This window comes from Convolutriloba macropyga, chromosome 4, assembly GCF_964194025.1.
Source record: "Convolutriloba macropyga chromosome 4, txConMacr16.3, whole genome shotgun sequence".
Lineage (NCBI taxonomy): Eukaryota > Metazoa > Xenacoelomorpha > Acoela > Convolutidae > Convolutriloba > Convolutriloba macropyga.
The window spans coordinates 25,181,959-25,195,286 of record NC_134471.1 but is presented as its reverse complement, the minus strand read 5'-3'; the positions used below and the strand labels follow the sequence as shown (position 1 = coordinate 25,195,286).

At 35.2% G+C, this 13,328-nt stretch overlaps 1 protein-coding gene across 3 annotated transcripts in view; it reads left to right on the top strand.

Annotated features, from left to right (window-relative positions):
• Positions 1-13,328, top strand: part of LOC142337547 (ras-related protein ORAB-1-like) — a 555,140-nt gene that overhangs the window by 227,597 nt on the left and 314,215 nt on the right. The window lies entirely within an intron of this gene.

Genomic DNA, 13,328 nt, shown 5'->3' with positions numbered 1-13,328 from the left:
AGCAATTAGTTTTGACGATGTTGCGAGAAGTATCTGGATTCAAGGCCCGAAGTAGCTCAAACAACCAATCGTTTTAGAAAAATACATCCAGCACCCAGTTGAGCAAGATATGGATGTAAATGTTTCAATGGCTAAGGATGATATCTTGAACTGGGAAAACTTCAGCCAGTTCAACCGATTGCGCAGAACAGTTTTGTGGACTTTGTCTTGGAAGCATAAATCCCAGCCAGTTTACGAGCTGTTAAATGAAGCTGAAGATGTCATCTGGAAAACTGTCCAGACGAAAGGCTATGCAATACAAAGTAAACTACCTTTGTCTGACGAAACGATTTCGCCGAACAGTAAGGCTTTCTCATTAGTACCCTTCATCGACTCTAACGGGTTATTGATAGCAAAGGGGCGACTCCGTAAAGCAGATTAGCCATATGAAACAAAACATCTTTTAATTTTGCCCACCTAGCACAGCAGCTCAGTTGTACTTGAATTAACAGCACAAAGTCTTTCACCATGAAGATGTTGAGTATATTAGAAACGAAGTCCAAAAGAAATTTTGGACAATTGAGTTACGAAATGCCCTCCAATCAGCTAAACACAATAAGGTACAGTGTCAATTGTTTGCAAGCATCAAGCCAACAGAAATGAGCGATCTTCCGAACGACAGAGTTACGAACAAAATGGAACCGTTTACGAACACAGGTGTTGATTATTTTGGACCTTTCGAGGTAAGGATGTTCCGACGGACAGTAAAAAGATGGTTATATCTGTTTACGTGCCTAAGTGTACGAGCAGTCCCCTTAGAGTTAGTTGACAGTTTGGACACGGCTTCACGTATTGATGCAGTCCATCGATTCATTGGGTGACGAGGTCAGCCAAAGACAATTATTTCGGATAATGGTACAAATTTTGTTGGAGCAACTCGAGAGTTCAAGGAGTGCTTCGGCGAGCTTCAAAGGGATGAAATCACAGTCAAGTTATACCAGTCGGGCATCAAGTGGTCTTTCAATCAACCAGCAGCGCCTCACTTTGGTGGAGTTTCGGAAATATTGGTACGATCCTGCAAAAAAGCGTTGTTTAATGTCTTGGGAAAGCAAAGCCTGTAGGAAGACAGGTTGAGAACGGCATCAAGTATCGTGGAACTTTTAAACATTCGTCCACTCACTGACGTTAGCAGTGAAATTTCCGATATACAGCCTTTTACGCCAAATTACTTCTTACTTGGTCAAATTAACGTGAATTGGCCAAATTCATTGATTTCTGAAACACCAGTCAACTACAGAAAACTCTTTCGTGACCAACACTATATCCTAGTTGCAGTTTGGAATCAATGAATAAACAAGCATCTTCCTAACTTGCAACAGCGGAACAAATGGGCTAAGGAAGAACTAGGAGAGATCAAGAAAGGAGATCCTGTTTGGGTATCCGACAAACATACATATCCCTTCAATTTTCCTTTGGGTAGAATTGAGGAAGTCTGCAGAGTGATGATCAGAAAGTAAGAGCAGCTTTGAGAAAAGCTCCACTGCAATCTTACAAACGACCAGTAATAAAACTTATAAAAGTGACCGCAAATAATGTTAGTTTTGGAAAATGACCAAAAACTGGGCCGGCTATGTTGCGGTCAGAACTTGTTTCATTATATTACTCAGTAGTCTCCAGCCGACTAAATATTATATTAGTTGTAATCTCTTGCCGAAATGTGCTGTTCCTTTACATATGATACACTAAACCTTTCTTCAACGTGAAATATGACCTTGAAGGTGAAGTCGGCGATAGCAACATAAGGGGGAGGTAGGGGGCGGCTTCGCCCTTTACTTGCAACAAGCTGTGCAACAGTACCATTGAATGGACCAAATTTTTGAGAGGAACACATATGCAAAAATCTCGAAATTCAACAAAAATTTTGAAATATTTAGCTACGACGCTAGTCTTTTTTGTTCTTATTTCATTCTTTTGCGCTTACTGAGTGCTAAAACGTCATGATCAATTGTTCCAGTTTTGAAAAGTCAGTTTCCGGTGTTTGACATTTAGTATTGGCCTCCTTATTGTCTCAAACAACTTGACTTTTATATTTTTGTTCAATTTAATAGAGATTATTCAAATTTTAGGTATGTTTAGTAATGTTTAATAATCCAAAAACCAAACTTTTAACGTTTATGCTGTTGTTTACTTGTAATGTAAACATTGTGCTAAGTTAAAATTAATAAGTTGTTCAGCATCAGTTGCCGTAAGAATCAGTTGCATTGTTTCTATCCAATCAGAGGGTTACTAAGTTAAATCTGAATACAATTTCAGTTGAAAGTATTACTCGACGAGTTTCAAGTTGCAACTGAGACAAGAGTTTGAAAAACTATTCGACTGATTTTTTAATTTGAAAGTTAGGAATCTAAAAGATGTGCGAACCAGAGGCGTAAAGTTATTCTGGAAAGGTAATCAGATAGCAGCCAAAAAACGAATTGAATAAATAATTTCGCGTCCTCTGTAACGATCTGGTGAGGGGGCACAAAAAAAGCAAACAAGATTTCTTTTTTGCTCCAGGTTCAATATCTCAAATTTACGTTGATTATATAGGGCCCCTGCTATGTCAACCTTACTTTATTTTCAACTTATATAACAATAATAACAAATTGTTTGTAGTGTCCTTACCATAAAATAGCAGCAAAAATAAAATACATTGAAGAGATACAATCGATTGCAGTTTGCCATATTAAAATGTCGCCATTAAACACAACTGGTTCGTTTTCAGGCTCCTCGCGAAAGAGTTGTGGAATTTTAGTTAAATAAAGAAATGCAAAAAATGATTAAATTTGGAAAAATGTCTTTTCTATTAGAGGTTAACTAATGAAGAAACGGTATTTGTAGCAACCAATAAGTTTTGCTCATATGGATATGAAAGAGTTTGTCTAGCAACTCCTGGTTACCAGTTTCATAAATCTGCAATATTGTTTTCGAGGTACTCGTGCGCATCATTTTTATTTACAGTTTCCTTAAAATTCGAAAAAAACTCCAGGCATTTCAGTGCTTAGCTATCATTACAGTGCTTAGCTATCCTTTTTCATTCTCTAGTTCTGCAAAAAGGAATTCAAATTTGCACTTCAACGGTTGACAAATAAAATAGTAAAAAAGTGCAACAAAACAACAATGTTCTCAATGTCTATAATTTTTTTGAAAACCTTTTTATACAATTTTTTGATCAGAATGAAAACCTTAAAATCATGAAACAGGGTTTGAAAAACAATTTTGCTCTGCGGAAAGAATCCTGCGTGTTCTTTTTGGTTGTGAAATTAGGTTTGTGATATGGAAAGAACGGTTAAAACCAATGTGCTGCCTCAGCGTTCATACACTTCCATTTATTGTTTTCAAGGAGTAGATGTTTTTTGTCGAGAAAAATGAGCTACAATTTTTTAGTAGATTGAGTGCTACAGCTGCTATATCAGTCCTGCGTTTTATCAAGCAATTATTAAAATGGCGGCATAATTTTGCGCTGAGCGTCGGTAAAATCTTGGAAGCTTTATCTCACATGAACTGTTCAAATTTAGAAATGATTTTAGGATTTCTGAAAAAAATAGGCGGAAATATCAAGAAGTTTTGATATTGACTATTAAAATAATTTTCACTGCTAACTAGTTCCATAGGAATTTGCGCAGCTTGTTTTACCTGTTTTAGAAAAAGCAATTGATCCTCTTCATCTTCTCGAACAAATATTATTGCCTCAGGTTGTGCACTTCGGATTTTTTCTTTTGATATAAAAAAGAAAACAATTCTCACCTCGAGCAGCTTTGTAGCAATGCTTTAAAAATTTTCTGTGAAATTTTAAAACTTTGAAAGTTTAAAAGAATTGAGGTCCGGCACTTCTTTAGCAACTAAACAATCGATCAAATCTAAAATGAAGTGTTTTTGGTAACTAGTAAAAAAATAATTATGCAATCAAGTCACACTGCCTCAATATTATTTGTGCAAAGTGTAGTTCATCATGGGCTTGACTGATGAACCTTCTCATTGATATCTCTAAGCTATAATAATAAGCTATAATAATACAAAATGGTGGAAAATGATTTTGATAATGCAAGAACTACAAAAAAAAGAAAATGCTGATAGTTAAAAAAAGTGTGTTCCAGACGGAAAATGTGGACACAGAATATTATATAACATACAAAAACTTGAACAAAAATCTGGCAACTCAATCACTTTACTTATAATTGAAAACAAACCCAAATAATTGATAAGAAGTTACGTTACTTTCTTTCAACCGCTTGACAGCAAAGTTGTTTTACAGCTTCTGGCTACGGAAAAGATGCTGCGCACACCAATTTTTCCTGACAATATTTGTTCAAATCTTTGACCTTCAGTGAAATTTTTAAAATTTTTAAGGAGTGAACTTTAGCTCCTCAGCCCTGACAGGAACCCGATAACCTACACTTTGATTTCAACTTCGCTGGAACTTTCTTTATCATGTGAAATCAAATGGAAGAGTAAAAAGTAAAATCCCCCAAATGAAAGAAAAAAAAGAAAAACATTGTTAATTCCTTTGAGTATGAACTATAAAATACAGAACATAGTTTAAAGGCAATGTAGTGTTAAGAAGTATAAATGAAACAAACGTCACATATTCTGAAAGTTTAAAATTGTATTAAATTTACAATGTGCTAAAATATCGACAAATTAAGAGAGATGAATTATAATTGAGAAAAATTTTTTTAAAATGCTAATTCTACAATTAACATTTTCGAGAAAAGAGAATATTTTAAGAAAATGCTAATCCTCCAATTAACATTTCACAGAAGAATAAAACACGCCCTAAAACTAAATCAAATTAAGATTGAACTTGAAAGAATTGAGATTAGAATTCAATTCAGAAACCGTTGGGTCTTTTAGAAACTCATTCCAGAAATGATTTTTTATTGTAGTTTTGAGAGCCCGCTTTTTAGGGATATTCCGTCTCCAGGTGAGAGGCAAATCGTTATACCAGTCGATTGCTTTTTTTTGAAAAACAGTTTTGCATTATATTTGTTTTTTTGGTTTGCTCCAAATGACAGCTTGTTTGTACGGTCATTCATTTTAGCATTTAGGGTGGCCAGCTTGAGTTTATCGAAAGCTGGTAGATCTGCTTTTAGAAGCTTTATAAAATATATAATAACCCGATATTTTATGAGGTATTCTACTGGTAAGATTTTGTGTTTGATCTTGAGATCAGTGGTCCTGTCAAATTTGCTTCTATTGAACCATGCTTTATTCCCCAGTTCAATTGTTTATTTAGAGTAACTCGAAGTGATTTTTTAAGACCTGAGAACAGAACAATTGGGTAATGCAGATGACTTAAAACAAGAGCGTTCAGTAAAGCAGATCTAGTTTTTTCAGGAAATATATTTTTGATGGAGTAAATGACCTTTATGCCAACAGCCATTTTTCTTAGTACATTTTTTATTTCTTCATCAAAAGAAAGATTACAGTCAATATGAACTCCCAAGTATTTCACAACTTTTTTCTCGAGAACTGTACATCCGTTAACAACTATTTCTTCGATTTTGTTTCTTTTAGGGGCTCCAAAAATAACGAATTCGGTTTTGCTTTCATTTACATTTAACTCATTTTTCCTGAAAAAGAGAATGAGTTCAGCAATACTTTTTTCAAGATGTAACTTCGATTCAGAAATTGTTTTTCCACTGCAAAAGATAAAAGTATCAAATCGAGAGCCAGTTATTCATATATCATTTAGGAACAACATGATTTTTTCAACCGTATCTAGCATGAAGGACGCATGCTAGCAAAATGAAGGACGACCGTATCTAGTAAATTGAACGACGCATCACTTCATAAACTACATCCAATTTTAATTTGGCACTTCTGTGTTAAACGCACACCCATACGTTAAAATACTAATACACTGATTCTGAGGTAAGTAAATTTAAATTTATGTTTACGAAAAAACAATTGTTCTTGTAGAACGTTTTCCTTTCTTTAATTTGTTTCCAAATGAAAAAGACAAAATTGTCATTCAAATTGAAAAAAAAAATGAAAAACCCTTCAATTCATGTTCGTTAAGTTCTATAGCTAATAAATTTTAGACATATACTAGACAAAATATGGGAGCAGTAGGGAATTTTTAAATCTACAAAATCAAAACGCCGAGGACAAAATTGTGTCTGAAACAAACGGTTCATCATTGCCATGTCTTTCTTATTTGCTGCACACATTTGAATTGCACAAAAATCTGCCAGGCAAAAGTATTACTGAAAAAAGTACATTTCAGAAAAGAAAGCAAGATTGTCAAGAAAAATTATACATTTGTGGGCGGATTCGAGTCTGCAGCTGCAAATTTTTCCAAGTTTTAATTTGCAATCTAGATTTTAGCTCGTTGAAGGAGGCTCAAGAAAGGGGTGCTCATCCAAACCTCAAATCTTCCGTTCACAATGTATTCCTCCGTTATGTATTCCCCCGGATCATTGTAACATAGTAACTCAGCGCTGAATCATAGTATTTCAATTATGCAATTTTACCGTGCGCAGTAACGTCATTGTTCATGTCGACTATCAAAAACTATTCAAACGACTATGTTAATGTCATTTTTTGCGCTGATCGTGGTCAAAATACAGAACAAAAAATGTTACTCTGAATTTAATCTGCGCAGATCATTTTTACAGTCTGAGCAAAGTCTGCTCAGCCGAACTTTATAGACTGCTCAGTGGAACTTTGCAGACTGCTCAGTCGAACTTTACAGACTGGTTATCCGAATTTCAGTCCGTTTTTAAATACCTACGGCCGAGGAGTAGTCCTTTTTTAACTGCCTACGGCCCCCAATAATGTGTAAACCACACACTTAGAGACTTGTAAAGCCCTAAGAGAATTGCAGCCACTTAATGACAGCTAGCTGAATCAGTTTACCCTATTTCTCTTCATAAAAAGTCAATACCATCAGAGACATTATCACATTACAAAAGGCAATTCAGGCTTTAAAAGTTTCTACAATCTAACCTAACTTACTTTGAAGTCATGAACCTGGGGGACATATGCAGAATTTCATTGCGGAAGGAGTAAGGGTATTTCTAAAACTTTTAAAGGAGAAAGGATATTTCTAAGTGACCTTAATATTATTGTTAAGAGTTAATTAGAGAGTGAGGTAACTCATTTATAATCAAAAATTGATCACACAATTCAAGAGCGGCGGAAGAGGGTCATGATATTAAGAAATGCCTCTCTCCAAACTTCAATTTTTCCGTATTTCAGAAAACCAAGAGTTCCCTGGTACCGCTACGTTCATCTTACAGCTTAGACGTGCAAAACTCAAATCAATAAGTTAAAAATACAAACGCATTTTTGGACTAAAATATCTGAAGCACGTGTGCGCGGTCAAAAATAGTCACAGTGATCTGTTGCGCAAGCAACAAATTTCGTCTGCAATCAATTATATATGGCTCTTTTCTGTTATTGCCCCCACGTCCATTTGAACCCCCACTTATACATGTTATAGCATTTTGGTTGCATTTCATACACTTATATATATATGCAGTTATATACAAACGGCATTTACAATGTAATTACGCAGCGAAGTTTTGAAATTAAGACGTATACAGTTATTGAATTTTGCCTATAATTTTAGCAGACAAAGAATAATGCGTGTTTTTAATATTTTTGCGCTTTTCTTTCACAGGAATAGCTCTATGGCACTAACTTTTTGACAACCGGAAACAAACATAACCGACTAACGTCGGGCCAATTGTTCTCAAAAAAAGGTTAAAATTCAAGAAGATTCAAAAAACTTGAAAAAATTGCAAATTGCAGATGCTGATATTGAAGTCATAAAAAAATAACATCAATAAGCTATGTAGTAACCTATAATCAAACCGTAAAGGATTTAATGCGGCTTTTGAGGCTGGAGAAACCAAAAAAAGGCAAGTAAAAAAATTCTGGAAAAAAATGTAAATTGCATAAAAAACTGCTAAATTTGTGGTAATAAAAGTTGAAAACTAATCCATCACCAAGCAGGATTTTATAGTAACTTATTATCAAACCCCAACGGAGATATTCTGTTAGGCTGAAAAACCTGAATAATGTCAATAAATGTCAAAAACTTTTATTGTAAAAAATGCTGAAATTCGTGGTGTTGAAAACTTTCCATTTTCTTTAGAAAAAAATACAGGAACCTTTTGTCAAACACTAGATGAGGTTCCTTGGCTCTTGAGGCTGGAGAGACCTAAAAATAGACAAAAATTTTCAGAAAACTTGAAAAAGTGCAAGTTTTATCAAAAAAATTGATAAAATTTGCCATATTAAGAAATTGAAAGCTATTCCACGGCAAATAAAAGTTCATCAATAACTTATTATCGAACGCTTAAGGAAATTGTCTGGCCCCTGTGTCTGGAAAGATATGATTAATGAAAAATATCAAAAAAATTTTAAAAAAATTGCACGTTTTGTGGAAATAATTGCTCAAAATTCGTGATGTTAAAATGTTGAAACAATTCCACTACCACTAGAAACTATGCAATAACCTATTATGAACCCTAGAGGAGGTTACTTGACACCTAGGGCTGAAAAATTAAAAAAAATGACAAAACTTTCAAAAAGCTTGAAAAAAGTTGTGAAAATTAGTAAAAAAAAAATTGCGTGTTTTTAGCGGTCGGCTGTACAAACGTAGCCACGGAAGGGGGGTGCACCGGGGGCTGATGGAGAGGGAAGTGGGATGGGGAGCAACAGTGGGGCGGGGGGCAACAGTGCGGTGGGGGTGGGGGCAAGTGTGAGGGGGGTTCAACAGTTGGGGGTGTCTTCAACCTCTAAGAACCTCCCTTCACACCATAAGTATGTCTCCAAAACAGTTTGAGCTGAAAGGCTCTAAGAGCACTTAATGCCCGCTGGGTGCTACCTGTTTATCCCGTTTTTGAGGACGAAAAGTCAAAAACGTCAGACGTCAAACGTCAGAGGATATTTCTAAGTGACATTAATATTAGTGTTAAGAGTTAATTAGAGAGTGAGGTAACTCATTTATAATCAAAAATTGATCACAATTCAAGAGCGGGGGAAGAGGGTCATGATACTAAGAAATGCCTCTCTCCAAACTTCAATTTTTCCGTATTTCAGAAAACCAAGAGTTCCCTGGTACCGCTACGTTCATCTTACAGCTTAGACGTGCAAAACTCAAATCAATAAATTAAAAATACAAACGCATTTTTGGACTAAAATATCTGAAGCACGTGTGCGCGGTCAAAAATAGTCACAGTGATCTGTTGCACATGCAGCAAATTTTGTCTGCAATCAATTATTTATGGCTCTTTTCTGTTATTGCCCCCACGTCCATTTGAACCCCCACTTATACATGTTATACCATTTTCGTTGCATTTCATACACTTATATATATATATATGCAGTTATATACAAACGGCATTTACAATGTAATTACGCAGCGAAGTTTTGAAATTAAGACGTATACAGTTATTGAATTTTGCCTATAACTTTAGCAGACAAAGAATTATGCGTGTTTTTAATATTTTTGCGCTTTTCTTTCACAGGAATAGCTCTATGGCACTAACTTTTTGACAACCGGAAACAAACATAACCGACTAACGTCGGGCCAATTGTTCTCAAAAAAAGGTTAAAATTCAAGAAGATTCAAAAAACTTGAAAAAATTGCAAATTGCAGATGCTGATATTGAAGTCTTGAAAAACATTACATCTATAAGCTATGTAGTAACCTATAATCAAACCGTAAAGGATTTAACGCGGCTTTTGAGGCTGGAGAAACCAAAAAAAGGCAAGTAAAAAAATTCTGGAAAATGTAAATTGCATAAAAAACTGCTAAATTTGTGGTAATAAAAGTTGAAAACTAATCCATCGCCAAGCAAGATTTTCTAGTAACTTATTATCAAACCCCAACGGAGATATTCTGTTAGGCTGAAAAACCTGAATAATGTCAATAAATGTCAAAAACTTTTATTGTATAAAATGCTAAAATTCGTGGTGTTGAAAACTTTCCATTTTCTTTAGAAAAAATACAGGAACCTTTTCTCAAACACTAGATGAGGTTCCTTGGCTCTTGAGGCTGGAGAAACCTAAAAGTAGACAAAAATTTTCAGAAAACTTGAAAAAATGCAAGTTTTATCAAAAAAATTGATAAAGTTTGCCATATTAAGAAATTGAAAGCTATTCCATGGCAAATAAAAGTTCATCAATAACTTATTATCAAACGCTTAAGGAAATTTTCTGGCCCCTGTGTCTGGAAAGATATGATTAACGAAAAATAAATATCAAAAAAAATTTTTAAAAAAATGCACGTTTTGTGGAAATAAATGCTAAAATTCGTGATGTTAAAATGTTGAAACAATTCCACTACCACTAGAAACTATGCAATAACCTATTATAAACCCTAGAGGAGCTTACTTGACACCTAGGGCTGAATAATCAAAAAATGACAAAATTTTCAAAAAGCTTGAAAAAAGTTGTGAAAATTAGTAAAAAAAAATTGCGTGTTTTCAGCGGTCGGCTGTACGAACGCAGCCACGGAGGGGGGGTGCACCGGGGGCTGATGGAGAGGGAAGTGGGATGGGGATCAACAGTGGGGCGGGGGGCAACAGTGCGGTGGGGGTGGGGGCAAGTGTGAGGGGTGTTCAACAGTTGGGGGTGTCTTCAACCTCTAAGAACCTCCCTTCACACCATAAGTATGTCTCCAAAACAGTTTGAGCTGAAAGGCTCTAAGAGCACTTAATGCCCGCTGGGTGCTACCTGTTTATCCTGTTTTTGAGGACGAAAAGTCAAAAACGTCAGACGTCAAACGTCAAAGGATATTTCTAAGTGACCTTAATATTAGTGTTAAGAGAGTTAGGTAACTAGAGAGTAATTAGAGAGTGAGGTAACTCATTTATAATCAAAAATTGATCACACAATTCAAGAGCGGCGGAAGAGGGTCATGATATTAAGAAATGCCTCTCTCCAAACTTCAATTTTTCCGTATTTCAGAAAACCAAGAGTTCCCTGGTACCGCTACGTTCATCTTACAGCTTAGACGTGCAAAACTCAAATCAATAAGTTAAAATACAAACGCATTTTTGGACTAAAATATCTGAAGCACGTGTGCGCGGTCAAAAATAGTCACAGTGATCAGTTGCACATGCAGCAAATTTCGTCTGCAATCAATTATATATGGCTCTTTTCTGTTATTGCCCCCACGTCCATTTGAACCCCCACTTATACGTTATAGCATTTTGGTTGCATTTCATACACTTATATATATATGCAGTTATATACAAACGGCATTTACAATGTAATTACGCAACGAAGTTTTGAAATTAAGACGTATACAGTTATTGAATTTTGACAACTTTGAATTTTGAACTTTTTGACAACTGGAAACAAACATAACCGACTAACGTCGGGCCAATTGCTCTCAAAAAAAGGTTTAAAAAATTCAAGAAGATTCAAAAAACCTGAAAAAATTGCAAATTGCAGATGCTGATATTGAAGTCTTGAAAAACATTACATCTATAAGCTATGTAGTAACCTATAATCAAACCGTAAAGGATTTAATGCGGCTTTTGAGGCTGGAGAAACCAAAAAAGGCAAGTAAACAAATTCTGGAAAAAATGTAAGTTGCATAAAAAACTGCTAAATTTGTGGTAATAAAAGTTGAAATCTAATCCATCACCAAGCAGGATTTTCTAGTAACTTATTATCAAACCCCAACGGAGATATTCTGTTAGGCTGAAAAACCTGAATAATGTCAATAAATGTCAAAAACTTTTATTGTAAAGTGCTGAAATTCGTGGTGTTGAAAACTTTCCATTTTCTTTAGAAAAAAAAACAGGAACCTTTTGTCAAACACTAGATGAGGTTCCTCGGCTCTTGAGGCTGGAGAAACCTAAAAATAGACAAAAATTTTCAGAAAACTTGAAAAAGTGCAAGTTTTATCAAAAAAATTGATAAAATTTGCCATATTAAGAAATTGAAAGCTATTCCACGGCAAATAAAAGTTCATCAATAACTTATTATCAAACGCTTAAGGAAATTGACTGGCCCCTGTGTCTGGAAAGATATGATTAATGAAAAATAAATATCAAAAAAAATTTTTAAAAAAATTGCACGTTTTGTGGAGATAAATGCTAAAATTCGTGATGTTAAAATGTTGAAACAATTCCACTACCACTAGAAACTATGCAATAACCTATTATAAACCCTAGAGGAGCTTACTTGACACCTAGGGCTGCAAAATAAAAATGACAAAACTTTCAAAAAGCTTGAAAAAAGTTGTGAAAATTAGTATTAAAAAATTGCGTGTTTTCAGCGGTCGGCTGTACGAACGTAGCCACGGAAGGGGGTGCACCGGGGGCTGATGGAGAGGGAAGTGGGATGGGGAGCAACAGTGGGGCGGGGGGGCAACAGTGCGGTGGGGGTGGGGGCAAGTGTGAGGGGTGTTCAACAGTTGGGGGTGTCTTCAACCTCTAAGAACCTCCCTTCACACCATAAGTATGTCTCCAAAACAGTTTGAGCTGAAAGGCTCTAAGAGCACTTAATGCCCGCTGGGTGCTACCTGTTTATCCCGTTTTTGAGGACGAAAAGTCAAAAACGTCAGACGTCAAACGTCAAAGGATATTTCTAAGTGACCTTAATATTAGTGTTAAGAGAGTTAGGTAACTAGAGAGTAATTAGAGAGTGAGGTAACTCATTTATAATCAAAAATTGATCACACAATTCAAGAGCGGCGGAAGAGGGTCATGATATTAAGAAATGCCTCTCTCCAAACTTCAATTTTTCCGTATTTCAGAAAACCAAGAGCTCCCTGGTACCGCTACGTTCATCTTACAGCTTAGACGTGCAAAACTCAAATCAATAAGTTAAAATACAAACGCATTTTTGGACTAAAATATCTGAAGCACGTGTGCGCGGTCAAAAATAGTCACAGTGATCAGTTGCACATGCAGCAAATTTCGTCTGCAATCAATTATATATTGCTCTTTTCTGTTATTGCCCCCACGTCCATTTGAACCCCCACTTATACGTTATAGCATTTTGGTTGCATTTCATGCACTTATATATATATATATATATATATATATATATATATATATATATGCAGTTATATACAGACGGCATTTACAGACGGAAATTAAGACGTATACAGTTATTGAATTTTGACAACTTTGAATTTTGAACTTTTTGACAACCGGAAACAAACATAACCGACTAACGTCGGGCCAATTGCTCTCAAAAAAAGGTTTAAAAAATTCAAGAAGATTCAAAAAACTTGAAAAAATTGCAAATTGCAGATGCTGATATTGAAGTCTTGAAAAACATTACATCTATAAGCTATGTAGTAACCTATAATCAAACCGTAAAGGATTTAATGC